Consider the following 21985-nt stretch of genomic DNA (forward strand, 5'->3'; position numbering starts at 1 on the left):
GCTGATTTGATGAACTGAGTTGGACAGCGTCTCTCTCTGCTGTCCAGTCTGTCTGCCCGTTCTGATAGAGGATTACGCTGCCTGCAGCTACTGTAGCCAGGAGGAAAATGAGAGCAGCCAGACCAACTCCACCCAACATCAGCAGTGTCTCTACTACACTTACTCCACCTAGAGAGAGAGAGAGAAATACATAATACGTATCTTGATTTTATATATATATATATATATAAAGTGCAGCTTTAAGTTCATTATACCAAAAAAGTTCATTAAAATTAGTCCACGTTAAATTCAGTCCAGAGATCATACCATCACTTTCAGACTTACCTGGTATCACAGTGAGTTCCACTGTAGCTCCACTGCAGTCGTATCTACCAGCGTCTGACTGAGAGACTCTGAATATAATCAATGCCAAATCTTCTGATGAGCCGTAACGTCTGTCTGGACCAGCGATGTGTTTGGTCGTCTCTCCATTATGAGTGGTCAGAATGTCCACTCTCTGTCCATCGATGTCTCTGCTCCAGGTCACTTTACCATTAGTTAGTTTTCCACAACGAAGGGTGGCGATGGAGCCCTCTGTCCAACTCACATGTAGAACCTCTGGAAGGAAAAACATGAGAGACGTATGTTTATGTTTATGTCTATTTGTTATAATACCTAACACTGACACTCATTGAAGCACGTCTTAATCAAATGGTTATTAACAATTCTGTCAATATTTATGACAATATAGAACAAACATTAAAACAATGTACATGTATATATTTAAATGTTTAGAGTTTGGGGTTATTATTTGCACTTGTTAAATTCAAATGTATGTTCTTCAAAGAAATACTACGTTTGATATTTTAACACTGCAAGAGCTGCCAACTCACGTGGAACACATTTCCAGTAAAACTGTAGAACTGTGCTTGACAGCTCTCTTCTCTACTCCTCACTAGAGGATTTGGAGAAAGCAGAAACACCTCTTGGTTTTGCTAAACACTACAATGCACTTTCTGAGTGAGTCCAAAATGAATAGGTTAATAGGGAACACCTAAGCAAAGTCAATGTGAGTGAAGCGTTTGTAAATCAGTTAAATCTGCATTCTCAGTGGATTCAACACAGCAATTTTAGCTTTTGTAGTAAAAGAGCGTAAGTATCAAATTTAAAGACAACAAGAACAAGATAATGCTAATTGACAAGCTAATGAAACTCCAGTATAGCTATCACTATTTGTTTAACTTGCTGGGTAGATTGACAGTTAATGCAATGCTCCACTTTTTAGACACACAGAGGTGTGTCTTGATTTCTTGCATCTGAATGGCTTGTTGTGTAATTGAATATCACAACACTTAAATGATGGTTTTGGCTTTTTTTTAAGTACAGACACACTACATTTACTACAGGTTTGCAGCACATTTTAGGGGCTGCAGAATTAGGGGTAGGAATTGTCTACCAACCTATAGATTTCAACTAAACAAAAGGGTGCAAACTTCACTGAATCTATGCATACCAGAATGTTTTGATTAAATATATTTGGTTAATCTGTGTAAGTATGGCAGCATATTCTAGAGTTTTCACAAATAAAAATGCAAATTTGAAAATGCTACATAAATGGTGTATTTAAAATTCAATTTCCCTCGTCAGTCTTCATTATTTGCGACACAAATCAAATATTCAAATTCAAAAAGCGTTTTCATGTGTATAATGCTGGAAAAAGTTAACAAGGAAAAGCAAATTCTTGTTGACATTTCATTTTCATTGTTTTATGACATATTAAAAATGAAATAACAATCACCTATTTGCAATTCCTTTCCCTCGTTATTTTAATAACAGCCTGAGAATCTAAACCTGGATTCATCACAGCCTGACAATCTAAACCTGGAATAATCAAACGCTGAGCATAAACCTTTATTAATCACAGTCTGAGTGTATAAACCTGGATTAATCACAGTCTGAGTGTCTAAACCTGGATTCATCACAGCTTGACAATCTAAACCTGGAATAATCAAAGGCTGAGCATAAACCTGGATTAATCACAGTCTGAGTGTATAAACCTGGATTAATCACAGTCTGAGTGTATAAACCTGGATTAATCACAGTCTGAGTGCCTAAACCTGGATTCATCATAGCTTGACAATCTAAACCTGGAATAATCAAAGGCTGAGCATAAACCTGGATTAATCACAGCCTGAATATCTAAACCTGGATTAATCACAGTCTGAATATCTAATAACGGAATAATCACAGCCTGAGTAAATATACAGATGACTGTTGATTGTTTCATTTGTGTTATAGAATAGATGATGTATTATTAAATTTCATTTATTTTAACTAAGTTGTTTGTATCTGAGTGTGAGACTATAAACATTACTGAAAGTTTACACTGAATGTTTTATTCTTACCTGTGTGTTCTTCCTTCACAGTGGACATGGGGGAAGGACTTGGACTTACTGCAACATGGCCTGACACCCAAAATTAAATACAATAAATAATAAATAAGGACAGTGTTTATGCCATCTCTTTAAATCATGTTAAGGATAGTTTTTTGTTTTTTTTTATACAAAATGCATTGGTGTTTAAAAGTTTGTAAAGCCTTTATCGTTTCGTGAACGTCTACATGAATATAATCTATAATACAATCAGACCTTTGGATCTTCATTTTCCATTTCGTTATTCAGTTCATTTCACTTGTTGATTTTTCATTTTCATTGTCATAACGATATGACATGAAAATTGTCTATTTGCAAATTCCACATTGTTTTAATTACAGCCCAAGTATCTAAACCTGGATTAATCAAAGCATAAATAATTAGACCTGGATTGATCACAATCTGAGTATCTAAACCTGGATTATTCACAGTCTGAATATCTAAACTTGGATTAATCACAGCCTGAGTCTATAAACCTGGATTAATCACAGTCTGAGCATATAAACCTGGATTAATCACAGTCTGATTATCTAAACCTGGATTAATCACAGTCTGAGCATCTAAACCTGGATTAATCACAGTCTGAGTATCTAAACCTGGATTAATCATAGCCTGAGCATCTGAACCTGAATTAATCACAGTCTGAAAATCTGCATATGGATTAATCACAGTCTGAATATCTAAACTTGGATTAATCACAGCCTGAGTATCTAAACCTGGATTAATCATAGCTTGAGTATCTAAACCTGTATTAAATATCCTGATGTCTGTAGATTCTTTTATTTCTGTCATGGAGATGTTTGTTTGTAAATAAATGTTTCATTTACTTTTATCCAGTTGTTTGTGTCTGAGAGTGAGACAATAAACATCACTAATGGTTTACACTGAATGTTTTATTCTTACTTGTGTGTTCTTTCTTCACTGTGGACATGGGGGAAGGACTTGGGTTTACTGGAACATGACCTGGCACCCAAAATTAAATATATTAATTATATACATTTTTGAAAAATGTATCAACATTATATTATATCTATGCCATCTGTTTCAGTTATTTTACAGATGATTTATTATATTTAATATTATATTTGATTATATTATATTTATTATAGCTTTATTATTTCAAGAATTTCTACATGGTATTCTCAACATACTAACTGTAACAGCCTGAGTTACTAAATCTGGATTAATCACAGTCTGAGCATCTAAAACTGGATTAATCACAGTCTGAGAATCTAAACCTGGATTAATCACAGTCTGAGTATCTAAACCTGGATTAATCACAGCCTGAGAATCTAAACCTGGATTAATCACAGTCAGAGTATCTAAAACTGGATTAGTCACAGCCTGAGGATTTTTGCTTGGATTAATCACAGTCTGAGGATCTTTGCCTGGATTAATCGCAGTCTGAAAATATAAACTGGGATAAATCACAATCTGAGTATATATTTTAATGACTGGTGATTCTTTCATTTCTGTTGGAGAACAGACTCAGCGTTAATAAGTATTTTTTTTTACCAAGTCGTGTCTGAGAGTGAGACTTTAAACATCACTAGAGGTTTACACTGAATGTTTTATTCTTACCTGTTTGTTTTTTCCATCACAGTGGACATGGGGGAAGGACTTGGACTTACTGCAACATAGCCCAAAATACTTATAATCATAACTATTATCATATATTTATGGACAGAAATGCCACCAACATGTAGATTTCATTTTGTCCCTATCTGAGTATCTAAACCTGGATTGGGTCACAGTTTGTAAAGCTTTATCGTATCTGAACGTCTACATGAGTATCTAAAACTGGATTAATCACAGCCTGAGTTTCTAAATCTTCATTATCACAGCCTGAGTTCTAAAACTGTGATTAATCTCAGTCTGATTGTCTAATCCGATTGACATCACATGTCTGAGTATCTAATCCCTGTTTTAATCACAGCCCTGAGAAATCTAAACCTTGATTAATAACACACTGACTATTTAAACCTGAATTAATCACAATCTGTGTATGTAACCTGGATCAATCACAGTCTGAATATCTAAACTTGGATTAATCACAGCCTGAGTCTATAAACCTGGATTAATCACAGTCTGAGCATCTAAACCTGGATTAATCACAGTCTGATTATCTAAACCTGGATTAATCATAGTCTGAGCATCTAAACCTGGATTAATCACAGTCTGAGCATCTAAACCTGGATTAATCACAGTCTGAGTATCTAAACCTGGATTAATCATAGCCTGAGCATCTGAACCTGAATTAATCACAGTCTGAAAATCTGCATATGGATTAATCACAGTCTGAATATCTAAACTTGGATTAATCACAGCCTGAGTATCTAAACCTGGATTAATCATAGCTTGAGTATCTAAACCTGTATTAAATATCCTGATGTCTGTAGATTCTTTTATTTCTGTCATGGAGATGTTTGTTTGTAAATAAATGTTTCATTTACTTTTATCCAGTTGTTTGTGTCTGAGAGTGAGACAATAAACATCACTAATGGTTTACACTGAATGTTTTATTCTTACTTGTGTGTTCTTTCTTCACTGTGGACATGGGGGAAGGCCTTGGGCTTACTGGAACATGACCTGACACCCAAAATTAAATATATTAATTATATACATTTTTGAAAAATGTATCAACATTATATTATATCTATGCCATCTGTTTCAGTTATTTTACAGATGATTTATTATATTTAATATTATATTTGATTATATTATATTTATTATAGCTTTATTATTTCAAGAATTTCTACATGGTATTCTCAACATACTAACTGTAACAGCCTGAGTTACTAAATCTGGATTAATCACAGTCTGAGCATCTAAAACTGGATTAATCACAGTCTGAGAATCTAAACCTGGATTAATCACAGTCTGAGTATCTAAACCTGGATTAATCACAGCCTGAGAATCTAAACCTGGATTAATCACAGTCAGAGTATCTAAAACTGGATTAGTCACAGCCTGAGGATTTTTGCTTGGATTAATCACAGTCTGAGGATCTTTGCCTGGATTAATCGCAGTCTGAAATATAAACTGGGATAAATCACAATCTGAGTATATATTTTAATGACTGGTGATTCTTTCATTTCTGTTGGAGAACAGACTCAGTGTTAATAAGTATTTTTTTTTACCAAGTCGTGTCTGAGAGTGAGACTTTAAACATCACTAGAGGTTTACACTGAATGTTTTATTCTTACCTGTTTGTTTTTCCATCACAGTGGACATGGGGGAAGGACTTGGACTTACTGCAACATAGCCCAAAATACTTATTAATCATAACTTATTATTCATATATTTATGGACAAATCCACCAAAATGTAGATTTCATTTATGTCACCTATTTAAATTATTTCTGAGTATCTAAACCTGGATTAGTCACAGCCTGAGTTTCTAAATCTGTATTAATCACAGCCTGAGTATCTAAAACTGGATTAATCACAGCCTGAGTTTCTAAATCTATATTAATCACAGCCTGAGTATCTAAAACTGGATTAATCACAGTCTGAGTATCTAATCCTGGATTAATCACAGTCTGAGTATCTAATCCTGGATTAATCACAGCCTGAGAAACTAAACCTTGATTAATAACACACTGACTATTTAAACCTGAATTAATCACAATCTGTGTATGTAACCTGGATCAATCACAGTCTGAGTCTTTTAACTTAATCACAGCATGAGAATCAAAATCTGGGTTAATCACAGTTTGAGTAGCTAAACCTAAATTAATTACAGTCTGAGTATCTGAAACTAGATTAATAGTTCATTATTAAACTTCAATAATTAGACTTTAAACATCATTAAAGGTTTACATTAAACATTTGATTCTTACCAGTGAATTTTTGCTTCACTGTGGACATGGCGGAAGGATTTAGACTTACTGGAACATGACCTGACACCCAAAATTAAATACATTATTATATACATTTTGGACAAATTCACCAACATTTAGATTTATGTCATCTATTCAAATTACTTTAAGGGACACTGTATGTTTTTGACAAAATACAATGCTGTTTAAAAGTTTGTGAACCCGTTATCATTTTCTGGCTTTCTAAATAAATAAAACCTAAAATATGATCAGACCTTCATTTAACTCATAAAAAATATATAAATAGAACATAATTAACCAAATTAAACAAAAAGTATACAGCTTTACATTCATTTATTTAACCAACTAGGCTCACATTAAATATCTTTGTTGGTTAAAGTATATGAACACCTGCTTCCAGGAACTTCTGTGACCTCCTTAAGCAGCAATGAAGTCAAACAAATGGTACTGGTAACACTTATTCAGCACTGCACATTGACTTGGAGAAGTGTTGGCCCAATCCCCCTTACAGAACTGCTTCAACTGTGTTACGTATGTTGGTAGGCTTTCTTCCTTTAATGCCAAATATTGGGTTCTGCCTGAATATTTCTATTTCTATTTGGACATGGACTCAGCAAAAATGCAACATTTCTTCTGCTTTAGCCATTCATACATTAACTGTAATAGTCTGAGTATTTAAACCAGGATTAATCACAATCTGAGTCTCTAAACCTGCATTAATCACAGCCTGAATATTTAAACCTGGATTAATCACAATCTGAGTATGTAAACATGGATTAATCACAACCTGAATATTTAAACCTGGATTAATCACAGCCTGAGTATATAAACAAGGATTAATCACAGCCTGAGTATCTAAAACTGGATTATTCACAGTCTGAATCTATAAACCTGGATTAATCACAGTCTGAGTATCTAAACCTGGATTAATCACAGTCTGAGTATCTAAAACATGGATTAATCACAGTCTTAGTAAATATACTGATACCTGTTGTTTCTTTCATTTGTGTCATGGAGTAGATTGTGTGTTAATATGTGTTTCATTTATTTTCTCCAAGTTGTTTGCATCTGAGAGTGAGACTATAAACATCACCAGAGGTTTACACTGAATGTTTTATTCTTACCTGTGTGTTTTACCTTCACAGTAGACATGGCAGAAGGACTTGGATTTACTGCAAAATGACCTGGCACCCAAAATTAAATACATTAGTTATGAATATATTGTTTGAGAAATCCTTCAAAAATTTACATTTTAGTTATGTCATCTATTTAAATTACTTTCTAGACAGTTTAAAAAAAAAAAGTGCTGCTTGAAAGTTTGTAAACCATTTATCATGTGCATTTCTACACAAATATAACCTAAATTACAGTCAGCTCTTCCGACTAATCTATTAAATGTCTTTGTTGGTGGACTAATCGCAGTCTGAGTATCTAAATCTGGATTAATCACAGTCTGAGTATCTAAACCTGGATTAATCACAGCCTGAGTATCTAAACCTGGATAAATCACAGCCTGAGTATCTAAAACTGGATTAATCACAGCCTGAGTATCGAAACCTGGATAAATCACAGTCTGAGTATCTAAACATGGATCAATCACAGCTTAAGTATCTAAACCTGGATTAATCACAGCCTGAGTATCTAAACCAGGACTAATCAGAGCCTGAGTTTGTAACCCTTGATTGATCACAACATAAGTATCTATGCCTGGGTCAATCACAGATTGAGTAAATGTACTTATGACTGTTGATTCTTTCATTTGTGTTGTGGAGTTACTTGTTTTATTCTTACCTGTGACTTTTTCCATGATAATGGACTGGGAAGAATGTGGACTTACTGCAACATGGCCTGACACCCAAAAATAAATACATTAATACACCTGGCATAATTACAGCCTGTGTATCTAAACCTGGATTAATTACTGCTTGTGTATTTAAACCTGGGTTAATCACTGCTTGAGTATCTAATCCTGAATTATTCACAGTCTGAATCTATAAACCTGGATTAATCACAGTCTGAGTATCTAAACCTGGATTAATCACAGTCTAAGTATCTAAACATGGATTAATCACAGTCTGAGTTTCTAAACATGGATTAATCACAGTCTTAGTAAATATACTGATACCTGTTGTTTCTTTCATTTGTGTCATGGAGTAGATTGTGTGTTAATATGTGTTTCATTTATTTTCTCCAAGTTGTTTGCGTCTGAGAGTGAGACTATAAACATCACCAGAGGTTTACACTGAATGTTTTATTCTTACCTGTGTGTTTTACCTTCACAGTGGACATGGCGGAAGGACTTGGATTTACTGCAAAATGACCTGGCACCCAAAATTAAATACAGTCAGATCTTCCGACTAATCTATTAAATGTCTTTGTTGGTGGACTAATCACAGTCCGAGTATCTAAATCTGGATTAATCACAGTCTGAGTATCTAAACCTGGATTAATTACAGCCTGAGTATCTAAACCTGGATTAATCACAGTCTGAATATCTAAACCTGGATAAATCACAGCTCGAGTATCTAAACCTGGATTAATCACACTTTGAGTATCTAAACCTGGATTAATCACAGTCTGGATATCGAAACCTGGATTAATCACAGTCTGAGTATCTAAACATGGATCAATCACAGCTTAAGTATCTAAACCTGGATTAATCACAGCCTGAGTATCTAAACCAGGACTAATCAGAGCCTGAGTTTGTAACCCTTGATTGATCACAACATAAGTATCTATGCCTGGGTCAATCACAGATTGAGTAAATGTACTTATGACTGTTGATTCTTTCATTTGTGTTGTGGAGTTACTTGTTTTATTCTTACCTGTGACTTTTTCCATGATAATGGACTGGGAAGAATGTGGACTTACTGCAACATGGCCTGACACCCAAAAATAAATACATTAATACACCTGGCATAATTACAGCCTGTGTATCTAAACCTGGATTAATTACTGCTTGAGTATCTAATCCTGAATTAATCACAGTCTGAGTATATAAACCTGGATAATTCACAGTTTGAGTATCTAAACCTCAGTTTGAGTATCAAAACCTGGATTACTGGCAGTCTGAGTATCTAAACATGGATTTACCACAGCATGAATATCTAAGCCTGGATTAATCACATCTTGAGTATCTAAACCTGGAACAATCACAGTCTGAGTATCTAAACCTTGATTAATCACAGCTTAAGTATCTAAACCTGGATTAATCGCAGCCTGAGTATCCAAACCTGGATTAACGACAGTCTGAATATCTAAACCTGGGTTAATCACTGTCTTAGTATCTAAAGTTAGATTAATCACACTCCGAGTATCTAAACCTTAATCAAAGTCTGAGTATCTAAACCTGGATTAATCACAGGTTGAGTATCTACATGTGGATTAATCACAGCCTGACTAATTGAAACTTGATAAATCACAGCTTGGGTATCTAAACCTGGATTAGTAACAGCTTGAGTATCTAAATCTGGATTAATCACAACGTAAGTATCTAAGCCTGGATCAATCACAGATTGAGTAAATATACTTATGACTGTTGATTCTTTCATTTGTGTTGTGGAGTTATTTGTTTTATTCTTACCTGTGACTTTTTTGTTGATAAAGGAGTGGGAAGAACGTGGACTTACTGCAACATGGCCTGACACCCAAAAATAAATACATTAATACACATTATACACCTGAATTAATTACAGCCTGTGTATTTAAACCTGGATTAATCACAGCCTGAGTATCTAAACCTGGATTAACCACAGCCTGAGTATATGTAAACCTGGATTAATCACAGCCTGAGTATCTAATCTGGAATAACCACAGCCTGAGTATATGTAAACCTGGATTAATCACAGCCTGAGTATCTAATTCTGGAATAATCACAGCCTGAGTATATGTAAACCTGGATTAATCACAGCCTGAGTATCTAATTCTGGAATAATCACAGTCTGAGTATTTAAGCCTGGATTAATCACAGCCTGAGTATCTAAACCTGGATTAACCACAGCCTGAGTATATGTAAACCTGGATTAATCACAGCCTGAGTATCTAATTCTGGAATAATCACAGTCTGAGTATTTAAGCCTGGATTAATCACAGTCTGAGTATCTAAACCTGGATTAATCACACTGAGTATCTAAACCTTAATCAAAGTCTGAGTATCTAAACCTGGATTAATCACAACGTAAGTATCTAAGCCTGGATCAGTCACAGATTGAGTAAATATACTTATGACTGTTGATTCTTTTATTTGTGTTGTGGAGTTATTTGTTTTATTCTTACCTGTTACTTTTTCGTTGATAAAGAAGTGGGAAGAACGTGGACTTACTGCAACATGGCCTGACACCCAAAAATAAATACATTAATACACATTATACACCTGAATTAATTACAGCCTGTGTATTTAAACCTGGATTAATCACTGCTTGAGTATTTAAACCTGAGTTAATCACTGTTTGAGTATCTAATCCTGAATTAACCACAGTCTGAGTATATAAACCTGGATTACTGGCAGTCTGAGTATCTAAACTTGGATTAACCACAGCATTAGTATTTAAGCCTGGATTAATCACAGTTTAAGTCAGTCAGAGTGTCTAAACCTTTGGAAACAGAGAAAGTTGTTAACTGCTATTGTAAAGTGAGTTATCTACATCTGTTTTTATGAGGTTAAGTGAAGCTGAGGTAGAAAGTTTAAGTTGAACCAGCTTCCTTAGACAAACCCCAGATCCAAGACTTCTTGTCGTCCAACTTAAAGCCAAAAAACATTTATCTTTAAGGTTTTTCTCATAATCTTTCTCTCGTTCTTTTGCATTGTTCAGCTCCAAATGTGAACATTGTTTTTTGAGACATGATAAACTAGTTACTTTTTCCTCCTCACTTGAGAATTTTCTACAATATAATGCTACAGTAATAACCCAGAAGGTGTTAGGGAGGCCCTAAGCAGCTGCTTATGCCACTTATTATGTAGAGCTGGCTCTGGATTTGGATATTTTATTGAAGAAACAGAAGCTGCTCTGCACTAATAATATGAGAAGCTGAGGCAACTGTCTAAAAGGGGGAAAACCACAAAACTGGCAACTCTTCATCACACAGAGCTAACAGATTTCAGAACAGTCCACTGTCAGAGAAAATGCCCAAATTAAATGATAATAATTAAAGGATTTACAATGTATAGCTTATCAAATATCCACATACAAGTACTTTTATCATTGGAATTCGTCACTTATATATAAAATGAAAGCTAATAAAATATAAGGTGACCAGAAACCATGGACATTTCCAGTTCGGCGGTGAATATATCATTAAAATATCCAATGTTTTTATCTATGAAATAAAAAGGGGTTCAAAAACAGGTCCAGTTTCATGTATTTTGACGATGGTAACTGTTGTACTGTTGTACTGTAATAAACCATGCTTGAAGGGCAACAGGGGTGTGGGTGTTTCTTGCAGCAGACCATGGCCTCCCCTATTTTACTCTCTGCTGACATAACAATATACATGCTCTATACATGCTCCCTATTTACTAAACAGTATAACATTCATATATTTCACAGTGTAAAGAGCAGATAAGAGGAACAGACAGGCTTTTTCCATCTCTCTCTCAGTTACGCTGTTTAACACCACACACTCTAATTACAGCAGAGATGTTACACCTCATAAACCAATCTGAATCATCAAATCATCAAAACCACATATCACAGACTAACAGTTTAATCACTTTTAATCTCATCATACTAAGAACAAAATGGGAACGCTCCATGAACAACCAGCATCCGTACTGTCACATAATTCATGCATAAAAGTGAGTAAAAACATAAACGGTATGTGACTAAATGCTTATATAATTGAATTAACTTGTTTTCTGCCATAAACTAAACCGATAACTAGGATTGGGAGGGTTGCTTTTAAAATGTATTCCATTACACACTTCTGATTACGTGTTAAAAAAATGGAATTGTAACCTAATCCAAAGGATTACTATATTCAAATAATGTAATCAGATTACATTATGTTACTTTTGTATTACTTGTCTTTTCATATTCAAAACTGCACTATTTATGAAACAGAAAGACAGATTGTTGGTGACTTAAATATTGTGCGTGACAGAAACGGTCACTGATCTCATGTTTAGCGAAGCGGCCAATTCAAGTTGAACTCAATTCAAGTTGAGCAATGTATGGAACTATGTCAAACACAAACATGATGTTTGTACAGCGTCATTTGTTTGAGTGTAGACATGCTACTTTAAGTTCAGAAATTGACATTTACTGATTTTACAGGATTTTTTAACAGTAAGCTGAGAATAAAAGCTTTTAGACTTAAACACCAGGAAACAAGTAATCAGTGTACAACAATACAGTACATTGGATCAAATGCAATATATTTAAAAACTATACTGCTCTCCTGAGACCTTATTTGCCTTATTGGCTAAAAATATGTTGTTTTTCATGCCAAAGTTAAAAGATCAATCTGGTAGAAATGTTCTTTTGAGTCCGCTCATCAACAATAAACATAAATAGAGGTCAATCAAAAACTCTGACTGGCCATCAAGTGCGTTCTATCTGTTAAAAGCCTGTACTGGGTCATATTTTATATTGGTGCATTGTGCCTGGACTTTGATGATGGTCGTTTATAGACACTCCTAATCAGCTCTCAGTGTTTCAGCAGCTCATAGAAATCAATGTGATCTACGAGTTTAAAAAGGCATTAATTTCTTACAAAAACTAAGACGTAGCTGATCGTCTCAGCTTTAAACCCGTCAGGTTAAGGTTATAAAGAGTTTGATTTAAAGCCCGTAGAACTGTAGAATTTTATGGAGCAAGAAATGAGAATGAAGTGTTTACTATCAGATCAGATCAGATCAGATCACAGTCTGCTGCTGTAGGAAAACGCAGCAAATCTCAGTTCTGACACTAAAAATAAAATACTTACTAAAATTCTATAGATTGGCTGATTTAAAAAGGTCAAATCTTGCTGTGGAAGCAGAAACACCTCCCCTCTTCCCCTAAATGAAAAAGCCTTTAAATCCTACTCGTAATCACCCTGTTTTTATAAAGTACCTGAAATCTGTATAGAATACAGTTACTTTTTATATCCTGATTACGTAGCGCTGTTACATGTATTCTGTTACTACCCTATAGGCAGGGCTGCACTTTTCTCTTTACTCTGTTGTCCAAAACAAGCCCAATGCAAGACTTCTGCCTGTCTGCTCTGCTACCGGGTCTTTCTTAGGACCTTCCGGTGGGTTTTTAATTCATAGTCATTCACAGGGTCATTTCTAGGACAGCTCCAGCAAGGGACTGGCCACTAAAACTGGGACTGTCCCTAGAAAACTGAGACATCTGGTCACCTTAATTTTATTTAACTTTTTTCCCCTTCCTTTTAGGGTCACCATAAAATCAATCTGGTACGAAGCAAATTAATATATTATGTCACAAATAAGAATCACCTAAAGTTCTGCTAGGAAATTCTGGAGTCATTGTAGGTCCAATTCTGGAGAAATGAGCCATGTCCTGGTTTTAAACTATTATTGCAACAGGAGTTACAAGCAGAGAGCAGTTCAGTTCACATTTGATCTTTAGGGTTCAAAACCAAAATCAACATTATACCGATGAAGACATGGCTTACATTCATTTTAAAATTAAAATATGTTTAATATAAACATTGTAGGAAAAAAACAACTCCACAGGTGCTGAAGTGTATTTATATTTAGATCTACTTAACACAGTAAGTGACGTATAGATGTCCATACAGCAGCAAACAGAGTACAAGATTCAGCCCCATTACTACTGCAGCATATTAAGAAACTTCTAATCTTGAAGCTCTTTATGTGATCAGTAGTAAGTACCACATCCTTGTGGTTTAGGAACATATTACCTTTATCTAGCTATTAGTCATCTGTGAAAGGCATGAAGGCGGGACACGAGTCCCGAGCTCTGCCACAAATAAACCCCAAACAATGATACTGCCATCACCATGTTTCACAGTTGGGATGAGGTTTTTCATGGTGGAATGCAGTGTTCGCTTTTTGCCAAACATAGCATTTCTCATTCGAGCCATAAAGATCTAATCAATTTACTACATAAAGAGCTTTACGCTGTCTGATTAGCAGCTACCATAATGCTGATCTCTGCTGTCATCCCTATTGGGATTTGTAGTGTTGCTAGTGCCAAGCCAACAGTGTCGTATACAAGTAACACATCTTTTATTCCATAGTCAATTTTACGTGACTCTTTCTAAAAAGGTGTTGAATTTATTCCTCAGTTTTCTTGAACTAGCCTCTTAACTTCTTGCTAGCTTCATTAAGTCAGGATAGAATATAGTAAACTCAGAGTGGAATAAAAGTATAGAGTGATGTAAGATCAGAGAACAGGCTTCACAGCAGGAACAGTGAAATGCAGATTTTACAAATTTACTGATAACTGCACACAGAGTAGTATTTATAGAATATTTAAACTATGTATTTAATCTAGCTAATGTCATTACATCTACCAAATGAAATTTGACACTACATTTCGTCTTTACAGACTGGGTGAATATGGCCACTGAAGTATCAGAGGCCAGAAGTTACTTAGGAACCCTTTTTTCACTTTTAGTTTACCTAAGTGCTGTGAAAAGTGTAGAAAGCAAACATCATCATGAAAGATTTAACTGCAGTCACTGAAATTCCTACAACGACACCTCCATACAGAATCTCTCCAGATCCAGATCTCCAGATTCTGAGGTCCATGCTTGTGGATTCTCTTCTTTGGCTCATCCCACAGGTTTTCTATAGGGTTTAGGTCTGAGGATTTTTTGAGTCTGTGCATGTGACGTTCACAAGTAATGATGTATTATGTGGTGTGAAAAACACCCAGTCCAACGCCTCTGACTTTTAAATGATTATTTCAGGCTTTACAGGGTGACTCACAGCAGCGCACGTACACCATATTTTTGTCTCCTGACTCTGCAAGGTTATGTCTTTCAATTAAAAAAATCTTACATAGTGCAGCTTTATGTTCTTTGTCCTAAAATAAATTAAAAACAGTTCAAATTCAATTCAGTCCTGAGATCGTCTCATCACTCTGCCTGCAAAGCTACAGTAAATTTTACATTGTGGAGTTTGGTGGCGTAGCTTCCCTCTGTCTGATTTACATGCAGAGTATCTGTTATAAATAACATGAGAAATAATATGTAAATGGCACATTTAACTGATGAATTATTAAATGTAAATATGACATGAAACATGTTATATACACTATATGGACAAAAGTATTGGGACACACCTCTTAATCTTTGAATTCAGGTGTTTCATTCGGTCCCATTGCCACAAGGGTATAAAATCAAGCACCTAGCCCTGCAGTCTGCCTTTACACACATTTGTGAAGTAATGGGTCGCTCTAAAGAGCTCAGTGAATTAGAGCATACTACTATAATATGCTGCCACCGCTGCAATAAGTTAGGAGCTTCATGGCATGGATTTCCATGGCCGAGCAGCTGCATTCAAGCCTTACATCACCAAGCACAATGCCAAGCATCGAATGGAGTGTTGTAAAGCGCCGCCACTGGACTCTGGAGCAGTGGAAACGTATTCTGTGGAGTGACGAATCAGCTTCTCTATCTGTCAGTCTGATGGACGAGTCTGGGTTTAGCGAATGCCAGGTGAACGTTACCTGCCTGACTGAATTGTGCCAGCTGCAAAGTTTTGTGGAGGAGGGATAATGAAAGGGGTTGTTTTTCAGGGGTTGGTCTAGAACCCTCAGTTCCAGTGAAGGGAAATCTTAATGCCTCAGCAGAACAAGACATTTTGGACATTTCTACACTTCCATCTTTGTGTGAACAGTTTGGGGAAGAACCTTCTCTGTTCCAGCGTGACTGAGCCCCAGTGCACAAAGCAAGGTCCATAAAGTCCTGGCTGGGTGAGTTTGGTGTGGAAAAACTTGACCGGCCCTCACAGAGCCCTGACCTCAACCCCATCAAACACCTCTGGGATGAACTAGAACAGAAATTTTGAGCCAGACCCTCTCGTCCAACATCAGTGTCTGACCTCACAAATGCTCTTCCGGATGAATGGGCAGAAATTCCCACAGACAGTCTCCAAAATCTTGTAGAAAGCTTCCCAGAAGAGTGGAAGCTGTTATAGTTCCATATTAATCCCTATGGATTTAAAATGGGATTCATAAAAGCTCCTGTAGATGTAATGTGTAGGTGTCCCAATACTTTTGTCCATATAGTGTAGTTTTCAAATACTTTATATCTGCAGTAATGAGCTTGATACATTAAAGTTTGTGAGAAGTGTGTTTTGATAGATCATTCAAAGAATTCAAAGAATTTGTCTAAAGAACAAATCTAGAATGGAATGTTTTATAAATGATATACGTTCTTTTGCATAGAGACAAAATGAATAAAAGAATGAAACACATAGTGCAATGTGGCAATAAATAAATAGATAAATAAATAAATACATGAAAAAGTAAAATGAAAGTTAATTATGAATAATTAAAAGCGAGAAGATGCAATAATATAATCATTTAATTACACTGGTCTCTACCAAAAAAGTTGGGGCGCTGTGCAAAATGTAAATAAAAACAAAATGCAATGATGTGCAAATCATTTAAATCCTACATTTAATTAAACATAGAACAATGAAAACATATCAAATGTGGAAACTGAGATTTTTTTTTGTTTTTTGAAAAATATGTGCCTATATAAAAACACCTGGTGGATAACAGGTCAGTACCATAATTGGGTATAAAAAGAGCATCTCAGAGAGGCCTTGCTTATTTTAGAAAGGCAATGCCAAACCACATCCTGCATGTATTACAACAGCATTGCTGCCTATTAAAAGAGTCCGGGTGCTAAACTGGCCTGACTGCAGTCTAGACCTGTTTACCCGTTGGAAACATTTAAAGCATTATGCAAGGAACTGAACTGCTGAGCAGCTGAAATCCTATATCAAGCAAGAATGAGACAACGTATCACTCTGAAAACCCTTCAGTTCCCAAACACTCACAGAGTGTTGTTAAAAGAAGAGGTGATGAAACACAGTAATAAACATGCTGGCATCAAATTCAAACTACACGTTTCTTCAAAAAACAATAACATTTTTCAGTATCAACTTTTGATACATTGTCTTTGTACTATTTTCAATTAAATACAAGGTTTAAATGATTTATACATCTTTCTGTTTTTATTTACAATTTTCTCAGCATGCCAACTTTTCTGGAAACTAGGTTGTATATTTATGGGGGCAGTCGTGGGCTGGAGGTTGGGGAACCAGCTTTGGTTGCTGTTGTAATACATGCAGAATGTGGTTTTACGTTGTCTTGCTGAAATAAACAAATCTTCCCTGAAAAAGACGTCGTCTGGATGGCAGCATATGTTGCCAAAACATGTATATATCATTCACAGATGTGCAGGTCACCCATGACGGCTCGACTTCCGGAAGGATCCCGGGCAAGTGTGTTCACTGCCCCCTAGTGTGTGTCTTCACTAGTGTGTATGTGGTGTTTCACTGCACCGATGGGTTAAACGTGGAGGTGGAATTTCCCCATTGTGGGACTAATAAGGGTCACTTAATAATAATATTTATTCAATTATTTATTTTAAAGACAAACATTGTGTAGCTTAAATACATTTTCATAAAGAAGTTTTCAGTCTTACCTGGAATCACAGTGAGCTCCACTGTAGCTCCACTGCAGTAGTATCTACCAGCGTCTGACTGAGAGACTCTGAATATCCTCAGTACAATATCTGCTCCTGAGCTGTACCGTCTGTCTGGATCAGCGATGTGTTTGGTCATCTCTCCATTATGAGTTGTCAGAATGTCCACTCTCTGTCCGTTGATGTCTCTGCTCCAGGTCACTTTACCGTTAGTTAGTTTTCCACAGTGAAGGGTGGCGATGTTTCCTTCTCTCTGACTCACATGTAGAACCTCTGTTAGGAGGAATATGAGAGATGTTCTGTATGTATGTATGTATTTATTTTTTAATGCATTTCAAAGAATTATTATTATTATGATTATTATTATTAGTAGTAGTAGTACTAGTAGTAGTAAAACACAACAACCATGACAGCAATAATAAAAACAATAGCAATAATAATAATAATAAATTCCCTTTACGATATATTTTTTTCTTAAACCCAGAGCACTACAATTTTAAAAAACAATACTATGCCCATGAAAGTAAACTGCATTGTGAATTTTGCACACTGATCTTAGTCATTTCCTCAGTGTGCAGTTACTGTATACTGACCAGCGTCTGTGAGTGAGATCATAAACATCACCGAAGCTTTACATTGAATGTTTCATTATTACCTGTGACTTTTTCCTTCACGATGGACGTGGTTGGAGGACTTGGACTTTTGGCAACATCATCTAATGACCAAAAATATATACATGAATTAAATTTGGGTTTTTATTTAAAGCTGCACTAATATTTGGGGGTTTGGGAACATCTCTGGTAGAAATGTATAATTGCATGTAGAAGAACTTTTTGTTTTGTGAATATTTTGTTGGGTTTTATGTAAATTAACACATGCACACACACATAAATATCCGTACAGTTTTTCACAATGAATAGACAATAGATCTCCCCTTTTTTAAATACGATCCTTCACAAAACAAATAGTATTTGACCAATTATCCACAGTAGTTAGAGATGCATTATGGAGATTAGCTATAGACTGTTTAATGATCAGAATATCCAAGAAGTACCATATTTTCTTAATATGTAAACGCAGAGGGCTTTATCTGAAATGGAATCTCCTTGTCCAATGGCACCAATACAGATGGGATCGATTGATTTTGTACTCTGAAAGCAAACAGAGACATTACTCTGGGAAAAGACCTCAAAATCTGATAACTATAGTAATCACTATCATCAGCCTACAGTGATATATAATGGAGGGAACCTTTAAAAGATACGGGCTTGATCATAGAACTCTGCCTTACTGCCTTTACTAAAGGTTCTGTGATGAGAGCAAACAAACTAGGAGATAAAGGGCAGCCTTGACGACAAAAATGGAGATACAAGGTTTTGTTCCGACAGCAGCAATATATATAACCCCATTTCCCAAAAAGTTGGTACATTGTGCAGAATGTAATTTAAAATACAACACAATGATATGCAAAATCATGTAAACCTTATTTTAAAAGGAAAATACTACAAAGACAACATATCAGATGTTGAAACTGAGAAATTTTATTGTTTTTTGAAAAATATACACCCAATTTGAATTTAATGGCAACAACACATTCCAAAAAAGTTGGGCATTTCTCAGTTTCAACATTTGATATGTTGTCTTTGTACTATTTTCAATGAAATATAACATTTAAATGATTTGCACATCATTGCATTTTGTTTTAATTTAATTTAAGTTTGTATATATATATATATATATATATATATGTGTGTGTGTATGTATATATATATATATATATATATATATATATATATATATATATATATATATATATATATGTATATATATATATATATATACCTGTCTCAAAGTGAGTTCCTGTTAGGAATTTTTCACCCTGAGTCATTTCCTCTTGTTGTGGTTGTACTGACCAGCGTCTGCGACTGATTATAAACAGCCCTAAAGGTTTACGCTGAATGTTTCATTATTACCTGTGTCTTTTTCCTTTACAGTGGCTGTGGGGGAGGGACTTGAACTTCCTGAAACATACACAAAAACAAGCCCTCTGTTGTTGTTGATTTAGATCATGTACTTGGAGTACATATAATGATAAAGATAATTATTGTATTCTATATCTTGTAATCATGTAATTATTAAGATATGTTAGTAAATGAACAAACATGGCATGCTACATTCCTCCAAAACTACTTTTACTAATGTAACTGTGCTGCTTATAGACTGTTTTGGATAATTTAGTCTCAACCAGGATCCTATCCCTTTAGGCAAACAGTACAAACAGTAAAAGAGTATAAAAGTTCATGTACACGAACAAAAGGTCCCACACCACCAGTGCACACCACACGTATTAAACCTGCACTCAAATTATACTACATTAAAAATTACTGAGCTTCTGAATGAGTTCATGTTGTGAACATTTTACAATGAGTCATTTCCTCTTGTTGCAGTTGTACTGACCAGCGTCTGAGACTGAGATGATAAACAACACTAGAGGTTTACACTGAATGTTTCAGTATTACCTGTGTCTTTTTCCATTACAGTGGACGTCGGGGAAGTTACCTCAACTCTGTCTAATGACCAAAAATAAAAATATTGTTTAGGTTTGTGTGTTTTTAGTAAATTCACCAACATTTACATTTTCTGCATATGCTATCTATATTTATAGTTGCACTATGTAAGTTCCACCTTTCTGGAAGCAGAAGAACATTTTGTAATGTGGGTTGTGTTTAGGACCTCTTCCCTGAGCAGATGGACCTGATGATCATGAGCAAATTCAATGAGAACTCAGTCAAAACTTGGTGAAGGGTGTTTCCTGAGGATGTGAGTGAATGATCTACTACTGTCATCATGTCTTCATCAGTATAATTTGGATTTTGAAGTTGTTTGGAACCTCAACATTGAGCGTTAATATGTAAAAACATATGATGTGGTGTGAAAAATGCCCAGTCCGATGCCTCTGAGTTTTAACTCCTTAAGATTCCAGGCTTATTATACACAAACTACAGGGACCCCAATGTAAACTGGAGGAGCTATACTTAGGTTATAGGTGATACTACTTCTTTTAGTTTTAACAAAAACATCATACATAGTGCAGCTTTAAGTTCATTGTACCAAAATAAATAAATTATAAGCTGTTAAAATGAAATTCAGTCCAGTCCACTACTGTCACTGACTGCAAAGCTTAAATAAATTCACAATCTGAAGCTTAAACACATTTTCATTATGACATTTTCAGACCTACCTGATCTCACAGTGAGCTCCACTGTTGTTCTGTTGCAGTAGTATCTACCAGCGTCTGACTGAGAGACTCTGAATATATTCAGTGCCAGACTTGCTCCTGAGCTGTATCGTCTGTCTGGATCAGCAATGTGTTTGGTCATCTCTCCATTATGAGTGGTCAGAATGTCCACTCTCTGTCCATTGACATCTCTGCTCCAGGTCACTGGGCCTTTAGTTAGTTTTCCACAGTAAAGGGTGGCGATGTTTCCTTTCTCCGACTCACATGTAGATTCTCTGTAATGAAGAATATGAGAGATGTGAAGTGTAAAGCATTGCTTCCATTTAAATGATGCACTGTGTCACTAAACTGTACAGACTCTATTAGCACAGATAAAACTGCACTTCCTGCCTGAGATCTGCTGCATTTATCATGATTCTAACACATTTGAAATCATAAGTAAAATGCACATTTAACTGATGATTTATAAAATGTGAATATGACATGAAACATGATATATAGTTTCCACTCTGATGTTCAGACACTTCATGACTGCAGTACTAACGAGCTTCATGCATTAAGGTTTGTGAACAGTGTGTTTTGAAAAGTCATTCAAAGGCAGATTGCTCAGAATTTATCTTAAGAGTAAATTTAGAATGGAATGTTTTATGACTGATGTAGGTTTTTTTGTATGGAGCATGTTTTTTACATGAATGAAGTAATTAAATATATAGTGTAATGTGTCAATCAATCAACCAATCAATAAATACAAATAAAATGAAAGTGAAATATGAATAATGTGATATTGATATTGTGATATTGGCCTGTACATATTTATTCAATTACTTATTTTTAAAGACGCTAATGGCAACATGAAATAAG

The sequence above is a fragment of the Colossoma macropomum genome, unplaced genomic scaffold (genome assembly GCF_904425465.1).
Source record: "Colossoma macropomum unplaced genomic scaffold, Colossoma_macropomum, whole genome shotgun sequence".
Lineage (NCBI taxonomy): Eukaryota > Metazoa > Chordata > Actinopteri > Characiformes > Serrasalmidae > Colossoma > Colossoma macropomum.